The 5,344-nt window shown below is 35.8% G+C and overlaps 1 pseudogene; it reads right to left on the reverse strand.

Annotated features, from left to right (window-relative positions):
* Positions 1–4,215: 4,215 nt before the first annotated feature.
* LOC122683964 lies at positions 4,216–5,126 on the reverse strand (annotated as a pseudogene).
* Between the last annotated feature and the right edge of the window lie 218 nt (positions 5,127–5,344).

Here is a 5,344-nt window from a genome sequence, read left to right on the forward strand (position 1 = left end):
TCTTTGTTGCTTCTATGTTTAACAATTATGAAGAAATTTGTATAAACACGTCTTTTTTTTTACATGGTTTTTTTTTAGTTAAATTTGGATTTTTTTTTTTTACATTTCTCCAAAGAAGACATACAGATGGCTAACAAACACATGAAAAGATGCTCAACATCACTCATTATCAGAGAAATGCAAATCAAAACCACAATGAGGTACCATTACATACCAGTCAGGATGGCTGCTATCCAAAAGTCTACAAGCAATAAATGCTGGAGAGGATGTGGAGAAAAGGGAACCCTCTTACACTGTTGGTGGGAATGCAAACTAGTACAGCCACTATGGAGAACAGTGTGGAGATTTCTTAAAAAACTGGAAATAGAACTGCCATATGACCCAGCAATCCCACTTCTGGGCATACACACCAAGGAAACCAGAATTGAAAGAGACACGTGCACCCCAATGTTCATCGCAGCACTGTTTATAATAGCCAGGACATGGAAGCAACCTAGATGCCCATCAGCAGACGAATGGATAAGGAAACTGTGGTACATATACACCATGGAATATTACTCAGCCATTAAAAAGAATACATTTGAATCAGTTCTATTGAGATGGATGAAACTGGAGCCCATTATAGAGAGTGAAGTAAGCCAGAAAGATAAAGACCATTACAGTTTACATAAGTTTTAAATTTATTTGGGTAAATTAAAAACTTATGCTCTATGAATGAGAATGACAAGCCACAGATGAGGAGACAATATTTGTAAAACAGTTGCTGGATTTAAAAAATTATATCCAAAATAAACATACAACTCTTAAAAACTCAACAATAAAAAATCAAACAAGTTAAAAAATGAACGAAGATCAAAACAGACAATTCACCAGAAAATATACAAAAACCAAATAAGTATATGTAAAGATACTTCACATCATATGCCACTAGAAAATCAAAACAGCAATGAGAAACCAGTACACACCTATTAAAAGGGCTAGAATTGAAACAATGACAGCACCAAATGTGAAAGGATGTGAAGCAAGAGCTCTCATTCATTGCTGGTAGGAATGCAAAATGTTGCAGCTACTTTAGAAAACAGGTTGTGAGTTCTTACAAAACTAAGCGTACTCTTTACCTCCTGATTGGACAATTGTGTTCCTTGCTATCCAGCCCTCCTTTTTTTAAGAACAAAATATTATGGTTTAATTGATGTCATATTCTCTTAAATCTCATTGACAATATAGCTAGATTTTTTTAAGCCTGTACTTTAAAAGTTAGAACAATTTTGTTTGCATTTAATTAAAGTTTGTATTGACACATATAAATAACTAAAGTGAGTTCTCTCTGCAATTTTTATTGATATGTGATTGACATATAACATTATATTAGTTTCAGGTGTATGACATAATGATTCAATTTTCACATGTATTACAAAATGTTTACCATAATAAGTATAATCAATATAGTCAATATTTGTCACTATGTGTAGTTACAAAATTTTTATCATGAGAATTTTGTAATCTACCCTTAGTAACTTTCAAATATGCAATACAATATTATTAATGATAGCAACAATGCTGTACATTATTCTCCCATGACTTATTTATTTTATAACTGGAAATTTGTATTATACATTTTGATTCCCTTTAGTCACTTTAGGTTAGTGGTTGCCAGAGGCAGGAGGTGGGGGTGCTTACAGTATTTTTTTTTTTTTTTATCTTCTGAGGGTCCCTCTTGAAATGTAAACATGTTGTGGAAATTTGTGAGCAAGTTCTACATATACCAAGTGGGCACTGAACTGACTCTGAGCCTTCCTTCCTGGTCCACAGACATTTTTCAGATCGGTACCTTTGGTTGCTAATGAGTATTCACCTGGAAGATCCATCAAGATCTTTTCATCACTCTCACTCACTCCCAATCCATGTTCTGCTTGAACCCATTTATCCTCCAGCATCTATTGGGATTTTAGTTGTGGCAGTGTCTCCTTAGAGCCTTTAGTGCCAATGAAAATTAGGGATGCAAATATCATGGTGACATGGGAAGTTAACTACTATACTGTGAAGGATGTACTTTTTTATTTCTTGAGCCTGCCCAAATCTAAGTAGGATATTATTCCCTTATTATCTTGGCTATTTCAGGACCCTACCACCCATGTTAAGAAAAATGTCCAGTATAAATTCATTCTGGACATTATCAGGATTTTGCAAGTCCTTCAGTTATCTACACTTATCACCCATGGCTCCGGTATCTCAGCTCCAACATTTCTGAGCTTGACAATTATTGAACATTTCTATTTATTTCCCATGTGGACCCTTCTTGCTTATGAAGCCATATGTTGTGTGCCCAGCAATGATTGTTTTATACCATCAATTTGATCTCTTTTTGTGTATCTGTTCTAGAAATTCCTTGGTGCTTCGGTGTATCAATGGTGTCCTTTATATCTTTCATTAGCACCATCAGTTTTCTTTAATTTAAAAAAAAATTTCTTTGGATATTTCAGTGAGATTTTTTTAAGGCAGGAGAAATAAATGGGTGAGCTAATTTCATCTTCTTGGAACATAGCTCTAGATTTAGAATAGTTCTTACAATTCCCTCAGATATAGTCCATCAATCCTATTGCAGTTATTTTTAAAATGAATTTGTTAACACATTAAGTCAACATTCTTGTGTTCATTTAAAAACATTGTACATTTTTTGTACATTTACATTACCTACTAAATTTCTGAGCAATTTTTTGAAGACCCAAAGTAACATTTTGGAGGTCTTTATTCCTCTTATCCAGGATAGGGTTTATTTTGTGTGTATGTATATATAAAGGTTATTTTATGTGTACATACACACACATATATGTATACACACACATGTATGTGTATATGTATATATAAAACATCAGTAGCAAGTTACTAACACAAATGATTATTTTTTAAAGTCTGTTTGTGCTAATATTGGAAAACCCAAGTGACAAGGAGAGACAGTGTTATTTTTAGCTCTTAGATCCAGTGGATTTTGACATAATTGGAACATACAGAGACTCTTAATCTTTGACAGGGTTTAATCAGTTAAATCCTCATCTTCTGCCTTGTGGGGTGCTTCTCCAAGGGCAGAACACAACTGAAGACCCACAGGGAAAGAAGGAGAAAAATTTGGCCAGGGAATACAAATGGGATATCTATGACCTAATTGCAGAATTATTTTAATTCTAGTAAATTAAAATTTGAGTAGTCTAAAAATCATGAAATACCATCTACACTTTGATGTATATAGATTATTTGATGCAGTGATTGTGACTAATTTTTATGTATTATTGAATGCCAAATTAATTCATATATTGTTTTTGCCTTTATTTTTTGTAGCAACAGGCTGTAATTATTTTATATTGCATTTTGAACTTTATGTATATGTATCATTACATTTTTTTTATCCAGGAAGAATACTTGAGTGCCTTTATTTAACTAAAGTTGAATGTAAAAGTCAATTTGCACTTCTTTATAAATAACACTCTTATTTAGAATTATGAGTTGTGAAAGCTTTGATGATTGTAGTTCAACTGTATTTCAGGTACCCTCAAGAGGTCACTGAATTCTACATTGGTTGCCTTTAAATACAATTCTTTATAACACTAAATGGTCCTTTTTGTCTTTTTTGAAGAAAGTCTTTTGGAAAACATTCAGAATAACTTGTAGTTTCCTTTGTCATAAATTATAATGACAAATGAATTACTATTAAAACAGTTCAATAACTTTTTTTTTTCCAGAAGAACTTCTGATATTAGTAATCTTCACAATCCCACTTACGATTTAAAATCTGGGGACTTGGAATTATCACAAGAAATGCTGGAAGCCTACCAGATATACTTAATGCATTTTATTTAAATTTCATGATACCAGAATTTCAAAGTACTTATTTAATACTCTGTATGTAAAATAGCCCTAGATCTTAAAGGGAAAATACAGTCAGATTTGAAATCAAAATGTAGTCTTTGGGCAAGCTGTTAGGACTCTGTGATTCCTCTTTCATTTTGAGCTTTTAAAATAGTGACTGTTTGTAATGAAATATACAACTATTTGAGAAATAATAATAAAATTTCATTGCTACAAGTATGAAGTGCTGATAATCTAAAAGGGGAGCTGAACCGCCGAGTTTCTGCCAACATACATGGTTTTGAACAGTCATACATTCTAAGTAGGATAAATGAGTTGGGAAGAAAAGAGCCATCAGTACATAACATTTAAAACAGAAGGCTTCACATTCTGGTAAATACTTCTCTGAGAAGACAAGGTACATGATTTTTCAAAAATCACAAATTTGAAGCAGGACTTGGTGATTTGAATTACAGCCTGGGACTGGCAATTTATGCCCCTCCTTTGCTTCAAAAAAAAGTGTAAGAAAGAGTGATGAGATCAACAGTCACCATTCTTGAATCTTCAGCAAATTCAGGATCAATGTAGAAAAATACTGGCATATTTACTTCCTCTTGTGGATTAAGCCTTGGTTCTTCAAAGCAGAAGCACTGTATTTTATTGAAATACTGTCCAGCTTCAAATGGTACAACATTGTATGTAGAAATTCCCATTACTGGTTTGTCAGTAGGATTCTTAGTTTTATGAAATGACAGTGCTGTCTCTCATGGCACTACATATATTTCTGTTTGCTGAGGTCTAAAGTTCCACTGGAGACTTGCATGCACATCTGCATTAAACGTGACTTGAATGATGCGATCCTTAACGGGGACCATGTTTTCAATCTGGTCTGTTGAATGACCTGCTACTGCTGAGCCTCCAAGTCCAGTCGTCCGGCAGTAGAGCCAGCAAAGGGGCCCGGCGGCGCAGGACGCCGCCCAGCAAGCCCACCGCCGCTGCGACCACACATGTGAGGACTGTCTTGTTCCACCGCCGCCAATTCTCCTCCTGCGAGCGCGTGTAGGGGTTAGTGCTCTTCGGCCGCGGAGGCAGCTGCACCGCTATGCCCGGGCTCCTCGATGTCCAGAGCCGCCTCAGCCCCTTCTCAGTATCCGCCGTCCCGCTCCTCCCCGGCCCGAGACACGGCCCTACCCTCTCCGCAGCCCAGGTTGGTTCCTAAGGTGGTTCCAAGGCCACCCGCAGAAAACGACACGCCTCCAAGCAAGATGCCAGAGCCCTCCCATGACGCCCGTAAAGAACTCCCGCCTGTCAGGGACCTACATGTTTAAGAGAAGTTTTAGGTTTACAATAAAATTGACAGGAGAGTACAGAGATTTCCATATATCCCCAGCTCTCATACATGCATAGCTTTCCCCATTATCAACATCATTCATCAGAGTGTTATATTTTTTTAAACAAAAACGAACCACAATGGCATATTGTAATCACCCAAAGTCCTTAG

Source organism: Cervus elaphus, chromosome 25, assembly GCF_910594005.1.
Source record: "Cervus elaphus chromosome 25, mCerEla1.1, whole genome shotgun sequence".
Taxonomy (NCBI): domain Eukaryota; kingdom Metazoa; phylum Chordata; class Mammalia; order Artiodactyla; family Cervidae; genus Cervus; species Cervus elaphus.